Consider the following 17,674-nt stretch of genomic DNA (forward strand, 5'->3'; position numbering starts at 1 on the left):
AGGCAGAACAGGGGATTTTTTCAGCCTGGAGCAGGACCATAGAGAAGGCTGCTGCCCTGTCTAGATCACTGAGAAATGGGGAGAAGTGGATCTAAGGAGAGATTGGGTGAGGAGGAGAAGGGGGAGGCTGGGGAGTGAGGAAGCAATGAGAAATGATAGAAGGAAAGCCAATGCCCACTGAAGAGCTGCAGGAAGGGAGGCTGGAGAATGACTGTCACCTGTGTCCATACAGTTGGCAGAGCTGAAACCTGTTTCCTGTCACACAGGACAAAGCTTACCCCTCACCCCACTCACTTGGGTGAAAGAGTTGTCCTGAAAAGAGGAAAAATCTAAGTGCTGTCCTCCGTGATTGATGGAAGGTGATCCCGACTGAGGAGTTTGTCCTGCCTCTGCCCAGTGTCTTCCTGAGAGTTCAAGGAAGGATAGAGTCGGGGTCTGCCAGGCTTCGGGGAGGAGAATTAAGCATGTTGAGAAAAACTTCTATTGTGGGGGCGGGCTCCAGGTGAGGAGGAGAGGCTAGCTAAGCAGCAACTGAAGGCTTGAGACAGAGCCCTTGGTCTCCCTGTGGGATGTTAGGAAAGGGTCTCAAATGTTGGGTAGAAGGTAGGGTAGACTTAAAGTAAGATACAAGGCTTCTGGAAGCCCCAGACTTTGTGCCTTGCCTTTATGACTGTGCCTTCCTGAGCCTCTGTTTCCTTACCTGTGAAGTGGAGACCATGCCACCCACCACAGCATCTGCCTCAAGGCAGTCACCACCACAGAAGAACAGCCTTCCTCTGTTCTGTGGCCCAGTGCTACTAGCCCTTACTGGCCTCAAGCCTCTTAGGGATGTGTTCTGACACTCCAGCTCTCCCCTTCTTCCTTCGTGTGAGGAGCATTGTCTAGGCTCTTTGCCAAGCTCTAAGAAGCTGGTACAGACTAAGACCATGCCCTCCTTGAGGAGTCCAGGTCAGCCAGAGGGAGGGCACTGAGTCAGCCTTGTGGGCAGATAATTACCAATATGTGTTATTAGGGCTTTGGTGGAGTTAGGGAGAAAGATTATTTGAGTGGCCATATCTCAAGACCTCAGGCTGAAGTCCCTTAATTATTTTCCACATTCTCTAAAAAGACCATATCCTAAAAAAGAAAACGCCAAGACATAGCTTTATCCTGGGAGACCAGAGTCCTGGGTTTGAGTTCTGCCTGGCCACCAGCTTGCTCAGTGACTCTCCATGGATTTCCCTTTCTTGGAGAGTAGTACCTGCCTCCTTCCCATGAGAACCCAGAGCAGGGATATGTTTTGAGAGTGCTTTCTCAGATAGGGGTTGAACATGACCCTTCTCCAAAAACTGATCCTCTGGGCGATCCTGGCCTCTCATCTCTTTTCCTGGGCAACTTATGGAGAACATGCACTTAGACAGCTCACCACTTCTTCCAAAGTCAATCCCTCTACCAGTCCTCCACCCCCACGCTGGGACTGGTAGCCCTCCCCAGCTGGGGCGGGTAGATAGGAGCTAAGGCCCAGGGCCTGATTCCTACCCACTTCACATGTGGCCTTGCTCTCCACCTCTCACTCTTCTCCTCTAGGCTTCTGTTTTCCCATTTATAACCAAAGTGGGACTGGACCAGGAAGTCTTTAACATTTCCAAAGCCATCTTCTGTGAAACATCAGTGAACTTTATTCTTGTTACTTCAGTCTTACTGGTGGAAAGAATGTTAAGACAATCAGGTGTTTAGTCAAGGATCTTTTGCGTGAAAGAATAAACTATCTCTTGGGTGCAGAACTGTGAAGGATCTTAGTTTAGAGCCAAGGCAGACATGGAAGAAGGAGGAAGTTAGCCAAAGCCCTTCAGTGTTGCCAGTTGCCTGTGATCCCAATTCCTTGGCTTGATGGTCAGGGCCCTGTGCAACCTTGAGGATATGGGGCTTAGTCTTTGTCTCTTGACCAAGCACAGAACCTGCCTGACCTGGCCTGGCATAGTACCTGGTGGTTGCTGGCCTGGAGGGTGGAAACATGGATGGCTTAATCAATCACTTACTAGATCCCTAAGGAATTGGGTGGCCTAGTCTTTCCTAGAAGGAAGGGAATTCAGTTTGCCCCCATCTCCTCCTGGCAACTCTGATGTGACAGAGATTATTTTCCAGCCTCCAGGCTATTTTGAGCAAAGATATGTGGAAGAACCCTGTAAGAGGCTCCCCAGCCAGACGTCTCATGGCAGCAGGCCACTTGTGGTTTAGGAGTAGCCCATCCAGTGGTAGATAGCCCATAGAAACTGGATGCGGGTGGGCTCTAGAGTTGCTTGTAAGCTGAAGAGATTCCCTCTTCACCCTCTCTGCACGTGGGCCTTCCCAAACTTTCCCGCTTTGATGAATACCTCCTGTGCACTGGCAGGCAGGTAAGCTGGCAAGAGTGCCGAGGAATGACCATGACTGCCCTGTTTCATAGAAAGCTGACAAAAGATCTGCTGCTCTCTGCCTGGCCCAAGGGTTCACAGCTGTGCCATGCTAGCCCCTGATTCCTGAGCTTTGACCACAGACTGTGTTGGTCCTCAGCATTGCTCATCTTCCCATGTCCATCTTCTCCCCTCTTAGATCATAGCATCCTCTTCAGAGCGGTGGTCTCAGAGCTCCCTCCCCATGGCCCCACCCCACTGCAACACACACCTGTGTGAAGACATCACTGAGATTCAGCTCCTTCCTTTGGCAGCATTCCTCCAGACCACTTGGAGGAAAGGAAAGGCCCATCCTCAGTCTAACACCTCACTCAGTGTAGGACTGTGGGGGTTAGACTATTCCCAGGTGGGATGGGCCATTTGGGGGCTGCTTTTTGGTGATTGGCTTTTGGTTTTGTTTTGACTTACTGGCCAAATATGAACCCGTTCTTATTTCCACACTCAGGGCAATTTTGATTAGTGCCATATGGTTCCATTTTGAACCGACAGGAACTGAGGACCACAGGCGCATAACACTCACCACAGCTTCTGTGACTTCTGGCCCTCGCAGCTGTGCCCTCCTTAACGGTCTGACTGTGCAGCATGAGTAGTGTTTGGAACCAATCAGATTGGATTGGGCTTCCTCATCCCTAGTCATGAGGATGCCACCGCACCTCTAGTCCTGTCTCTGTAGCTCCTTAATTTTTCCCAAGTCCTTCTCCTTTTAATTCCAATCATCTCTTCTGTTCAAGAGAGTGGCCCCTTTCATGGGAAGAGTCCAACAGGTTGCCTGGGGGGGAAGGTGTCGAGGGAGGGATTTTGAGGAAGAATGTGAAGTCTCCAGTGGCAAGCACTGCCAGCACGAAGACCAAGAAAAGGCTGTCAGACTGGTTAGTTAGGAGGTCTTGTCATCTACATTGGGGTCAGCAGAGTGACAGCAGTCGACATCATATCACTATGGCAAGAGGAAAGCATGAGAGGAAGAAATGGGGATGAGGGCCAGCGTTTCTTCCAACTACGAAGGGAGAGAGAGATGGAGAACCAGAAGTGACCCATTTGGACTGTCCTTTTGTTGATGGTGGTTAATAGTTGGCTTGTTTGTCTGTTTGTTTAACAGTATTTGGCTTTTCTGAATCAGGTTCTGATGAGCATTTTACCAGTAGTTCCTCCCTGAAACCTCACAGAATATGCCAAGAAGAGATTCCAAGGATTGAGTCATTTGCCCAAGATGGGGGCAAAGCTGGGATTTGTACCCTATTCCATTGCCCTCTAGAGCCTCACTGTCACCAACTCTTCCTGTCCTCCCTGCAGCCATGAGGAAAATAAGGAGGGGGTGGGGGGTTGTGCAGGTGGAGAGCCGGGGTTGAGGCATGAGGGAGGTTCCTGGGGCTTAGATGGGACTGGAGGGCTGGAACACATCACTTTTCAGTGGAAAGGGGCCGGGGAAGACAGAAGCTAATTGTTTTTAAGTCAAATAGGAAATGCAAGCCCATTAAAAACCAGAAGAAAAAGGAATCAAATATTTGACAGAAGTCTGAGCGGTGACCTCCTCTAAGCTAAACAGCAATGAAATGACATCAAGAAGACAAAGGCCAGCAATGAACAGGGGCAAGTGATGCCTGTGTCCCAAGATGCCTGGAGTGGACTGGACTGGGTGGGCAGGTGGGGCTGAGCTTTCCACTGACTTGCTGGGTGGCTATAAGTCACCTCCCCTCACTGGGCCTCGTTTTCCCTATCTGTGAGATGAGGCAGTTGGACTAGAGAACACCCCAGTTCCCTTCCAGTTTTAGCATCGCTCTTGGATGCCCTGTTGTCTAGAGCAGTCATTGAACAAGAGTGGTCACCCCAGGCTCTAAGTAAAGCCTGCATCTTGGAGCATGAAGGAATCGTGATGATGGCTGCAGCCTCCTGGAAGATGAACTTGGCAGGAGCTGGCTGAGGTGATTTTTCTGTTGATGGCCAAATGTCCCAGCAGAGTATACAGGTAGGTTGGTGCAAGTGAGGCATGGGATGGGGCTCTTCTTCTTTTGGGACCCTTGAGAAGTATTTTCTTGCAGAATTAGAAGCCTCCAGGACAGATGGATGCCAACTAGACTCAGCCATTCATTGGCAAAGTAGGTGACCCATCTTTCCATACACTATCCTGGCAGGGATTCCAGAAAGGTTTTCTGTTCCCTTCTCTTAAATGCGTCTCTGTATTTTCTTGTCATTGCACCTGGAATCATACTTTCCTGTAGCCTTCCAGTTCCCTGCTCCTACTCAGGTTGTGTGTTCTCTGAGACGGCTTTGACCATAAATGCACAATCAGCCAGGAACAGCATAGCTTGGAGCTAGAGCCAAGAGAAGAAGCATTATTCAAAATTGGAGCTCAGAATGTATATTCACTATTCACAGAAAGAAAAAAAAAATGTCCATTCCAGCCTCACCTCAGAGCACACACCCAAATTCAGAAGTTATTTTAAAAGGTCAAAAAGGAGATATGAGCCCATTAAAACCCCAGGGAGAAAAAGAATTGAATAGTTAACAAGTGACTGAATGGGGAAGCCTATTTAAGCTAGAAAGCAACAAAATGACATCAAGGAGGCAAAGACCAACCAATTTTACTGCATTAAAAATAAATATTTTCAAAGTCAAATAATGTCACAAACAACCAAAAAGGAGAATCGGTAAAATATTTGCAGATTCGTCATGTATAAGAGAACACATCCAAATCTTTAACGATAAAAACGAAACATAAATAAGTCACCTAAATAGAGTTAACAGAAAAGGAAATGGAATCGACTAAAAAAAATTGGAGAGGCTGACACCTGTAATCTCAAAACTTTGTAGACCAAGGCAAGAGGATCACTTGAGCCCAAAAGTGTGAGACCAGCCATATAAATATAAATAAAAATTTTTTGAAAATACATTCAACTTCCCTAACAAAGATCAACAGTAAAAATAAGGAAATGTAAGTTTGCACCAACAAATAGGGGAAAAAATTTAAGAATACCCAATGTTGATGAGAAGACAGTGGAATAGGCACTGTTATAAATTACTGGGGGGCATGTGGTAGTCAGAAGAAGAGGAAAAAGGTTAAAGGAGGGTGAGTGGCCTTTATTTTAAACAACATTTATTGAGTGTCTACTTTGTGTCAGGTATGGTGCTAAGACTTTTAAAATATAAAGGTAAATAAAATGTGATCCCTGCTCTTGGGTGTACAAGGAGGTAAGAAAGACACAAATAGATCCTAAAATGATGCATAGGGAGGAGAAGGGCAGAGATATGCCTGAGACAAGGGAGCATGGCACAGCCAGGGTTGGCAGTGGTGTGAAGCTTTATGGGAGGATCCAAGAAGAGGTAACTGGTGAGCAGGAGTTACTCAGGTAGAAGAGACATGGGTGAGAAGATTATGGATGAACTCACAGATAGTTGAGAGTTGCTGGAGCGTGGAATAAGAGACTAGGGTAGACAAGATGGACCCAGATCACACAGTGCCAGTATGTCTAATTCAAGAGTTGACTATTTCTATCTTGAATGACTGGGTGGATGGGAAGACACCCAGAAGACAGAGCGTGCAGACTTGGGCTGGAAGAAGATTACGGAGCTCAATTTTGGGCAAGTTGCATCACAGGTGGGCATCCAGATGAAGGTGGCCTGCTAGAAGTTAGGTAGAGGCTCTGAATCCCAGCAGGAGATCCAAATAAGAGATTTGGGTTGGGGACTGATGGTGATTGTATCCATGGGCCTGGGTGAGCTGTCCCTAGGAGAATATTCCAGCTGAAAAGAGAGGGGTCCAGGAACAAGAGCCTTGCCCCCATTTAAGGGGTGGACAAAGAGAAAGGGGAGCCTCAAAGGCAAAAAATAAGTCAGCAAGATACAGAAGAAGCACCTGCAGCCTGTGTTGGCATAGAAACCTGGGATGGGGCACATTTCCAGAAGAGGAGAATCAAGAAGAAGGCTAGTTAGATCAGGACTGAGAGCCCACTGGATCCTCTGCAGGAGCAGCTTCCTGTAAAAGACGAGCAGAGGGAAACGGAAGGGGAAGAAAGAGCAGGCAGCGTGGCCCTCTCTCCGGGAGAAGAGGCTAGAGGAGTAATTGGGGCTGGGTGTCAGATTTCTGAGCTGGAACTGCATTGAGATGAAATGAGGATTGATGTGATAGAGGCGGTCCAGAGGACAGGAATGGAAAGGAAGGAAAATATGCGTTGGTGACCTTGACTCACGCTGCTGTCGAGTAGGAAAGTCTGTGTGCCTGTTGGGAGCTCACCAAAGAAGTGTGGGCATCTCCCAACAGGGACAGATGGAGAACCAGGGATGTGCTCAAAGGAGGCCAGAGACTGGTCCATGACAGGCATTTTAGGAATGGCTCCGGAAAAGGTGGGGCCGACAGAGAAGACCAAAATCATGGGGGGTCCTAGAAGCCCAAGGAGGAGAGTTTCCAGAAGGATGGATGGCCACGGCTGGGCCATGTGCACAGAGGTCAGGGAGGCACGGGCAGTCCCTGGACCTGGCCTTGGGGACCCTTGCCACAGCTGCTTCAGGAGAAGGCACAGCAGCCTACCTGGGTGGGGGAGCAGGAGGGGAGCTGGGGGGAGGGCAGCAGGTCCAAGGAGGCCTGATTCTGCCAGGGAGCATTGGAAGGGCAGGCTGTGCAAGCCCAGCTGGAGAAGCAGGGACAGGCAGTGAGGGGCCCTGGAGTGGTAGGATTAAGTGTGGGGGTGAAGGGATTAGTCGTGTTGGTGGAAAGGAACAAAAGTAAATTATGTACATTTTACCAAGTAACTTGATCTCCATGTTCTTCAGCAGCCCTTTTCTCTGCCCTCTGGGTACAACTCCAACTCTAATTAGCAGTGGTCTCATCTGCCTCGTGGCTGTGGCTGGGGCTGGGGCTGAGTCTTATGCATTTTTGTACCTTTCAGCACCTAGCAACAGGCAGCCATCTAGGTAGGGGCAGAATAATTATTTCCTGCTTGAAATCCAGGGTCTGAAATGGAGGTTCCAAAATTCTTCTTTTTACCCAAATGACCTAGTGGCAACATCCAGGGAATCAACAGACAAGGAAGTAAAAGTCAAGATTGAGGCTGTCTGGGTCTCAAGAAATGTCCTCTGCAGTACTGTATAGGCACAGTTTATGTCATGGGTTCATGGCCATTGTCTTATCTGGTCATCACAATCCCACACTCGTACTCCCACTGAGGCAGATAGCCACTATTAGTCCCATTTAACAGGGAAGGAAACTGAGACCCAGAGAAGTAGGATAGAGGGAGGGAATAATGAGCAATTAAGTGGGAGGGGACCACGTCACATTCTGGAATGTGACATTCAGTGTCTCAGTAGCAGCTCTACTTGGTAGTGTCTCCTAGACATGGAGTAATTCTAACTATTTCTTCCATATTTGGACAGAAGTCAAAGTCCAGAGAGAGCCTTGGTTTAGCTGACTGAGCTCGGGCTTTGTGCCACACCCTGACAGGACCTGGGTGGAAAGAGGCCACACCTGGTGGGTCTCTGTGGCTTTCCTTAAGAGAGGGCAGCCCGGGTGCCGCCACAGCCACATAAAAGGGGAAACAGGAGATTTCCTTACAGGTAATAAGGGGCTTCAGGGGAAAATAAGGGATGCTAGGAAGCCAAGCATCAGATGCCCATTATGAGAAATAACTGTCTCTGAGGCTGGAGACATCTGACCAAGACAGGGAGAGGCCTGCACTAGACCATTGGGGATGGAGAGAAAGAGCTCAGAATGTGTGGCGGATAAAAACAAATTAGTGCTGAATGATTGGCTGAGTGGTTGGTGGGGAGGCCTCTGGGTTGGGAAACACAGCATGGAGAGCCAGTGTAAGGGACAGGATGGATGACTCAGATTTAGCCAAGGGGCCAGGGACACAGCCAGGTAGGACCCAGCGGGCTCTTGGATTCTGTATCAGGGCTCAGGAAGATTGAACTGGCCCAGGACTGTCACTACTCACAGTTATAGGGCCCCAGAATAAGTGAGATCATCAGGAAGCAGGAAGAGAATGTAGAGAGAATGGGAGAGGGCCCAGGGCAGAATTGTGAGTCACAGTGACATTTGAAAAGCTGATCAAGGTGTGGGCAGACGACAAAGGAGAAGGAAGGGCCTGAGAGATGCGACAAACAACGAGGAGAGGGGGGTTGCCATGACAACCAAGGTAGGGAAGAGTTTCAAGGAGAAAGTAATCAACACTGTCAAATGCAGCAGAGAATTCCAATAAGATAAAGACAGAATTTTTCCCTTTGATTTCATGATTGGTAAGTTTTGGTACCTTAATAAGAGCACCATGGGGGAGCAGTAGGGGCATAAGCTGGAATTAATGCTGAGATGTGAGGGGAACAGGTATCTAACTGAGAGTCCTCTAAGGCCTCTAGAACACCTAAGTGGGTAGACATTGGGATATGAAGGATGGGGGTGGAGGAGCTGAGGCTCAGAAAGATGAGCAAGTTGATAGGTGCAAATCCCAAATGTGTTAAGCATCCACTGTTTAGGGACAAAAGTTACACATTGCACATATCTAATTTAGCACCTATTATGTGCCCAGCAGTGTGCCTAGCACTGTGGATACTTTGGTGAATGAATTAAAACCAAAGAATCCCTGTTCTGCATGGTAGTCGGGGAGAAAGATATAGTTCGATGATCGCTCACAGAAGTGTACAGTTTCCAGCGTTGGTGGGCACTCTGAAGGCAAGGCACTGAGTGCTGGGGGGTACAGCAAGAGGCCCTGGCCTCGTCTGACTCTGGGAGGCTTCTCTGAGGAGGTGATGCTCCAAGCCAAGATGTGAAGAAGGGGACATAGTTAACTGGATGAAGCACATTAGGGAAAGCATCCGGGCAGAGGGAACAACAGCCTGTGCAGGGGGCTTAACTCAGGAAACAGGAGAGGTGAGACCAGAGAGGCAGGCAGTTGTGGTTTTGCAGAGCTCTGGAGACCAGGGCAGAGCTCCAGTCTGCACCCTGAGAGTGAGGGAAGCAAGGGATGTGACCTGCCCTGCTATGCTGCTGTCCTCTGGGGCACTGACTGTTCTGGGAAGAAACATTAGAGGAACATGGGTATACTTAGAGAGACCCAGTTAGGAAGTTTTGTCATTATGGTGGACAAGATTGGGACACAATTCACACATGCTGTTCAGTCTTGATGCTGGATGGAACAGAGGGGCAGGGAGAGGGGGCAGTGTTCAGGACGGTCCCCAAGCTTCTGGCTTACCTTGCTGGTAAGGTGGCAGTGCAGTTTTCAGAGCTGGAGAACCCCAGAAAAGCAGACCCCAAGTCTGGTGGTAGGCAGCTGAGACATCCAAATGAATGGGGAGGAAATGGTGGAGGGAGACCAACTCAGGGCTCCTGAGGACCCCTGTATGGAGATGTGGGTTGTCCAGGGCATTTTGAGACTAGAGGATAACTGAGGAAAAAGAGGCCAGAAATCAAGCCCAGGGAGCACCAACATTTGTGGACTGGAAAGAGAGAAGAAGAATTTTCTGAGAGTACTGTAATGAAGGCTGAGAGGTCTCTCAGCAGAGAGATGGGGTGGTCAGCAGTGGGTGTATACAGAGAGGTCTGGAAAGCCAGAGCAATCTCTCTCTGGTGCCCCTACCCCAGAATTGGGCAGCATGGTGGCCCTGCTGATTGGCACCCCACAGGATTGTTGGGGGACCTCTGAGGATCTTTGCCAGAGCCATTTGGATGGGGGTCAATTATGAAGAGGAAGGAGGAAGTAGCAAGATGCAAGGCTTTATAATTTTAAAGGAAAGAGCAGTGCTGGCATATGAACATTCTGAGGGTAAGGAGCCTGAGTAATTGAGTAATTAGGGATAGAGACAATTAGTGAAATGAGCTCCCAAAGGGCCTGGGATCAACTGTGGAGGTGGATAAATTAGTTTGGGGCATTCGTGTGTATTTGACTGAATGGGGCAAAATTAAATTATTTACCTTTTAGAGAGTAACTTGATCTCCATGTTCTTTTGGGAGCTTTATCTGACCTGTGTACTGACTACAGTTCTAATTAGCACCAGTTTTATCCTGTCTCGTGACTGGGATCGTGTCTTATTATTTTTGTGTGTCTCTCAGTACCTAGCAACAGGCAATATGCTCTTTGGGTGCCAAATCAATATTTTCAACCCTGGAATCAAATATCAGAAGTCAACATTTAAACTTCTTTTGACCAAAAAGAATCCATGACAATCTCCAGAAGTTACAGTGCAAGAAAGAAGAATTGGGGGTTTTGGTGGGTGGGTTGAGAAGGAGTAGAGGAGTCTGCGCCCTGTTCTAAGCTCTGTGCTACTGACCGCATTCACGCGCATTGTCTCACCTGACCCTCACATTTCCCCACAAGAAACAGAGCATTACCACATTTTGTAGAAGAGGAAGTAGCAGCTGGGGAAGGAGATGCCTTATTGATACGCAGCACCAGTGGCAGGAGCTGGCTTCAGACTTCAGTCCATCTGATGTGGCGGCATCTCGTCCCAGGACCTGGATGAGCAGGAGAGAAGGAGGAAGAGGAGTCTATGAGGTCCGGGAGGGGATGCTCAACCAGCCTTTGCAGAAGGTGGGAGGTGAGGTCCCCTGAGCCCTCTCAGATGCCAAAGCACCCGGTCACACAGTGCTGGTGAAATCTGCATTGCTAGCACAGGAGCAGGCAGGGCCCCACCACAGTGGGTTCACATTCTGTGTTTGCATCTAAAAGATCTGTGGTGGTTTGGAATGTTTCTCTCTTTAACCCATCTGAAGTGTGTTGTTACGTATGGTGTGACACAGAGATTTGATTTGCTATCTTTCCAAATGGATATCCAGTTTGCTAAGCACCATTTATTGTCCCAACACCACCTTTTCTCCCAGTTCCCTATGCCTAGATCTTCAGTTCTGTTGATCTAGTTGTCTGTTTTTGAGCTAATAGTATTTTTTGATGAGCAAACTTTATTAGCTGATGAGGTAAACACCCCTCCCACCAGCTCTTTATTCTTTTTAGAAAAATGATAGCCCGGCTTGGTGGCTCAGCCTGTAATCCCGCTCTTTGGGGGCTGAGGTGAGTGAATTGCCTGAGCCCTCGGGTTCAAGACCTGCCTGGGCAACTTGGCAAGACCTCATCTCTACAATAAATCAAAAAAATTAGCTGGGCGTGGCAGCGCGCACCTGTAATTCCAGCTACTTGGAAGGCTGAGGTGGAAGGATCGCCGGAGCCCAGCAGGTCGAGGCTTGCGGTAGTCGGGAGCGTGCCACTGCACTCCACTTTGGGTGACAATGAGACTCCAACTCAAAAAAAAAAAAAGAAAAATAATCATGGTCATACAGCACATTTACTTCTTCACATACATTTTATATTCAGTTTGTCCAATTTCCATGAAAAGAATCCTGTTGGAATTTTGAGAAGAATTGCACTGGAGGGGAAAATAACATCTTTATGATATCAGTTCTTCCCATCTGTGAACATGATATCTGTCTCTTTTCAGTCAGTTGTATTTTTGTTTTTAATGCCTTTTAATAAAGATTGGTTGCTTTTGTCATAAAGGCTTTTCACGTTTCTTAATATATATTCCTAAATACCTTATTAGTTTGTTGCTTTTGTGAGTGGAAAAACTTTCCCTTTTTTTTCATTTTGCTTTTCTAATTTTAATCAGTTTACTAATCACCGTGCTTCATTCACAGACACACACAGAGTAAATGTGCTTTGTCCCTGGGCTCACAAATGAGAACACAGCACACATGTAAATCAGAGCTAATTGTCTGGAAATGAATTAGAATTTTGAATTAAATTTTAATTATACAAGGAATACATGTTCCTTTAAATAAAATTATAGTGTTACAATAAAAAGGTCCCTACTGGTCCCCACCCCAGCCGGAGGCCCCTCCCTGCTTTAGAGGTAGCTGCTCTAGGCTTTTGCTGTTTATCCAAAATATTTTCCTGTGCCCGTTGAACATGTCTTCTGTTCTGTTGTTGTTTTTGTTTGCTCGCATAGACATGTTGGCGTACATGCTGGAGGTGCTACACCTGAGCTCAGGGCGCCCTACAGGACTCTTCTCTGTCACCTGCTGCAGCTTGCTCCGGTGCTCCTTTCAGCTGGCCTCTGGCAACCAGAACTGACTGTGCTACATTTTACTGAGTTGTTGCCTATAGACTAACTTTTAAAATGCTTCTAGTGTTTTCCCATTAAGACAAACCTTTAAGCGCATCCTTGTACATGCCCTGCTTGCTCATGAACAAGTGTTCCTCTGGGCAGATACTTAGAAGTGGAATTGATGGGTCATAGGGTATACACATCTGAAATTTCAGTCAGAATTCCTCGGAATGTCCTTAAGGTGCCTTTCTGATTTAACTTCCTGCCAACAGCGTGTGCGTCCATTTTCCCAGACCATCTCCACGTTTACATTTTAATCAATCTGGTGGGTAAAAAACAGTATCTTGTTTTAGTTTGCATTTTTCTGAATATCAGGTTGAAGTCTTTGTGTGTTTGCTATTAATATTTCCTCCTCTGGATTGCTTGTCCATATCCTTTGCCCATTTCTTTTTTCTAAGTATTTTGTCTTTTCCTTATTGATTTTTAGTAGTTCTTTATGTATTTTGTATTCTAATACTTTGTTATATACATTACAAATATTTTCTACATTGTGATTATTGTATTTAATCATATGGTATCTTTTGTCTTAGAGAAATTTTAAATTTTGATGCAATCAAATCTGTCAGTTTTAATTATATGCCCCTTTTCTGCATTCTTATTTAAGAAAGCTTCCCTATGACACAGTCATAAGCAATTTTTCTTTATTTTCTTGTATAACATTTATAGTTTACACATATACAGGGGGCTAAAAAATGTATACACATTTTAAGAGATGTCATCTATGTATTACTTTTCAAAGTTGAATTAAATTACAGTAGCAATGTGTAGTATGACATTTGCTCAATTGTGCTTTTATAATTTTCTTTGACTATCCTGCCTGTCACATGGTGACACTGGCATTCATTTGATTAAAACCATCTTTTGAGCAAACGTCATACTTAAAACGTATATGTTTTCTGGCACCTTCTGTATACTTAATCCTTTACGCCACACACAAAAAATAAATTTCACAGGCATGAATCTTAGAATCTAACGTTACCCACCCCCCCACACACCATGGATAGATAATTTTCCTAACACCACTTATGGAATAATATATCGCTTCCTCCATTAATTTAAAATCGCCACCTCTGTGTGACACTAACTCCTAGTGCAGATCTATGCCAGGGCTTTTTCTGCAGATCTAGTTGTCTGCTCCTGAGCTTGATGATCTGCTTTGCTAACTGGCAGGACAAATCTCACCCTCTTTGTTGTCTTTGCAAAATTGCCTTGGTCATTCTTGCATATTAGTCTCATCACATGAATTTTTAAATTAGCCTGTCAAGTTTCAGGAAAATTCTGCTGGATTTTGTTGGGATTGCATTGAGTTTATGGATAAATCTCACAGGAGATTTGACATCTTTATCAAATGAACGCACCGTTTGATAAAGCACCAAAGCACCTTGTTCCACGCTCAGCTCAGGTCATCTTTTATGTCTTTCAAGAAAGTTTTACAGTTTTCCCTGGTGAAAGCCTCAAATATTTCTTTATAAATCTATTTCTAGGTATATTATAGGTTTTGCTATCAACTGTGAATAGGTTTCCTGCTGTTCTCGTTTGTTTAGCCCTTGTTTTTCCATATTTCATTTCAACCTGTTTACTAATCACTGCGCTTGATTCACAGACCCACACAAAGTAAACATTCTTCCTCCCTGGGCACAAACAAGCAAGCACAGCCAAACACACAGAGTGGCATAAATGGCTGAAAACAGATGAGAATCCCTTCAAATTATACTTCAATTAAACAAATAAAGCATGAATACATTCTCCTTTTTTAAAGTAGAGCAATACGACTATAGCTACAGCTCTACTTTGAAGTAGAGCAATATGACTGTGGCCATCCTCTGAAGTCCTCATCCCCTGCCCAAAGTTTTATGTGTCCCCAGTAATGCATAATATTGATGTGAGCCATACCACATTTTATATATATATACACTTTTGTGGGGGAGCCAGGGTCTTCTCTCATTCTGTCGCCCAGGCTGAAATGCAGTGGCATGATGGCTCACCACAGCTTCGAGCTCCTGTGCTCAAGCAATCCTCCATCAGCTTCCTGAGCAGTTGGAATACAAGCATGTGCCACCACGCCCAATTAATTTTTTAAAATGTTTTGTAGAGACGAAATCTCACTATGTTGCCTAAGCTGGTCTCAAACTCCTGGACTCAGGCAATTCTCCTGCCTTGACTCTCAAAGTGCTGGGATGACAGGCATGAGCCACCGTGCCCAGTGTCAAGCTTACATTTTTACAGTAGACTCATTGATACCCACAGCTTGCCCTTTAATATAAGCTGTGTTGTATTCATTCCCATCCGAGTACCACATTTTGTCTTCTCTGAGCTCCACGGACATGAGTTGCTTCCTTTCCTCTCCTCTCCTTGAGAAGTGCTACAGAAAGAGCATTGCATGTGCCTCCTCTGCAGTATTTCTCTCGGGGCGTGATTGAGAAGTGGAATGGGTGCTCTCAAGATTTCCACATTTTTAGCTTTAGCAGATATTACCAAAGTGTCCTCAGGATTTCTGTACCATTTGAGCTTCCAGCTGGAGGGTATGAAAGGACTCTAATCCCTATACCATAAGCAGTTATTTTTAAATATTTGCCAATCTCATGGGTGAGAAACTGAATCCCTTTTAAAATTTGTATTTTTTTGTTTGCCAGTGAGATTTTCATGTGTGTATTGGGCATTTGTGTTTTCTCCTTTCCGAATTGCTTGTTTATTTTTGCTCATTTTAAACATTAGGTTGTCTTTATCTCATTGATTTGTAAAATTTTCTAATGTAATCTGGATATTAATCTTTTGTGAATACGTGACAAATATTTTCTTCCAGCTTGTCTGTTGCTTTTAACTCTTTGTAGACTCTTTTGTTAGACAGAAGTTATCAATTCTGACACAATCAAATATATCAATCTTTTCCTTTTTGCCTTTTTTACAGAGATAACATGTTTACTTCTTCCCTGCTCCTAAGATTTAAAGATATTCTTTTTTCTTTTTTCATAATTTTACAGTTTTGTTTTTATTTAGTTCTTGAATACACTTGGAACATATCTGGATGTTGAACTGAGATATGATCTAACCTTTCTCCAAATGGGCAGCCAGTTTTCGCCACACAGTGGATCCACTGGTGATCTGATCTGATGTGATGTGAGTAAGCTCCTTCACATACCGAGTCACCATGTCTAGGTGGGTCTGCATCCCCCACTTTCTTCACTAATCTACTTAGTCCTGTCAGTAGCAGGCTATTTTATTTGCTATACCACCTTTGCTATCAAGTAAAACACCAGCTTCACTGTGCTTCCTCCCCAGCTGTCTTAGCTGACTGGTACTGCACATCCACTCCTCCACAGGAATTTTAAGACCTGCTTGTCAGGTTCCATGAATTTAAAGTTTAATTTGGGGAAATACAGTACTGAGCCTTTCACTCCATGGATACAGAAGAGCTCTCCATTTATTCTGATCATTTTTTATGTCGTTCACTCATGCACTATTGTTTTCTCCATAAAGAACTTGCCTGTTTCCTAATGGGTTTATTCCTGTAGTTGTATTATTGTTGTGAATGAGTTCTCTCCACACGCCCTGTTTTGTTTTGCTTTTGCATTTCTTTTTCATCTACTTGCTAATCACTGTACTTCATTCGCAGACACACACAAAGTAGATGTTCTTCCACCCTGGGCACAAATGCACAAGCACAGCCAAACACACAAAGTGGCATAATTGACTGAAAATGAATAGGAATTTTTTAAAATTAAAGTTTAATGATGAAAGCGAAACATGAATACATTCTTCTTTTTAAAAAATAGAACATTGCAGATGAAGCTAAAGTCCCTTTTGGCGACATGCTGCCACCCCACTTCCTTCTTTCTCCCCAGAGGTAACCACTGTAATGGACTCAATGTGTACTTTTCCAGACCTTGCTAAAAACTTTTAAATACATAGAGCGGTACCTACAGGAAATACATGGTATAGTTCCCTCAAATAATGAGACTATTGTCTTTTCCAGTTTTCACTGATATTCAATTTTGTATTGAATTTTATTATGGTTACAGAATAGAATGTCAACATTATCATCCATCACAATGTGAAAGTAAATACGCAGGAATTGAGAGGTAGCAATGGAGGGAAGAGGGAAGGCTGGGGAGGCAAAGGCTCCTGTGTACACATGGCGGAACAAAGAACCAAGGGGAAGTATTTCTTAATAGTGAAAAGATAACCAACAGAGGCAGTAGCTTCCAAGCAGCCCGAAGTGTAATCTCATATGGGAAATTGGGGGATCTCATGACCTGGAATAGGGTGTAGTAGAGGCTGTTGAGACCCAGTTTTGACTTGTAAGGGGACATCTTCAGGCTTTAGAGAAACATTTTCCTCCCAAAATAGAGCTACACCTAGAGAGGTCTTTTGGCCGCCCTCTTTCCTTCTGCCTAGGTGCTATTGAGTGATAACGTAACGCTTGGAGCTCTGACAGTCATCCTGTGACCAGGAGGGGACGGTCAGGAGGAAGAGTCTATAGTTGTCTCTGCCTCACACTGAGCCTGGATACCTGGAACTATTGGCTCTTGAAATAAATAAATGAAGTAAATGTTCTTGTTGTTTAGCCACTGTTATGCATGCTGTTATGCGCTAGTAAAAGCATCCTTCCTAACCCAATCAATCCAAGCACTCCACTAGCAGGGCCAGTGTGTCATGCCAGAGTTTGGGCCTCTCTCCTGAGGGTAATGAGGAACCAGTGACTGTTCTTAAGAACAGGGAGACAGGTGTGGTCACATTTACATCGAGTCAAGCTTCTTTCCTTTGTCAGTGAAAGAAACTCAACTCAAACCATCTCAGGCAGAAAGGGAACTAAGTGCACTTCTATAACGAAACCACAGGCCAGGTTGGGGTCAGTTGGCCCTCTAGGCTGCTGGAGTCAGGGACCCAGCCACCAGGCCCTCCCTCTCCACATTCTCTCCTGCCAGCCTTCCTCTCTGAGACGTGCTTCTCCCTTGTATGGCATGCATGACTACCATGCTTCACACCTTTCAGATTCATGACCACAGGGAGACTGAGGTGGAACACAGGAGCTTGTGTAAAGAGGCCACACTCACGTCAGTGCAACTTACATACTCACTGTTTTGTCTAATTTCTGTGTCCTTTGTGTCCTCATCTGGGTAGTAGGGATGATAATAGCACCAACCTAAGAGTGCTGTGAGGGTCAA

This window comes from Carlito syrichta, unplaced genomic scaffold (genome assembly GCF_000164805.1).
Source record: "Carlito syrichta isolate Samal-C Ts95f unplaced genomic scaffold, Tarsius_syrichta-2.0.1 Scaffold314289, whole genome shotgun sequence".
Lineage (NCBI taxonomy): Eukaryota > Metazoa > Chordata > Mammalia > Primates > Tarsiidae > Carlito > Carlito syrichta.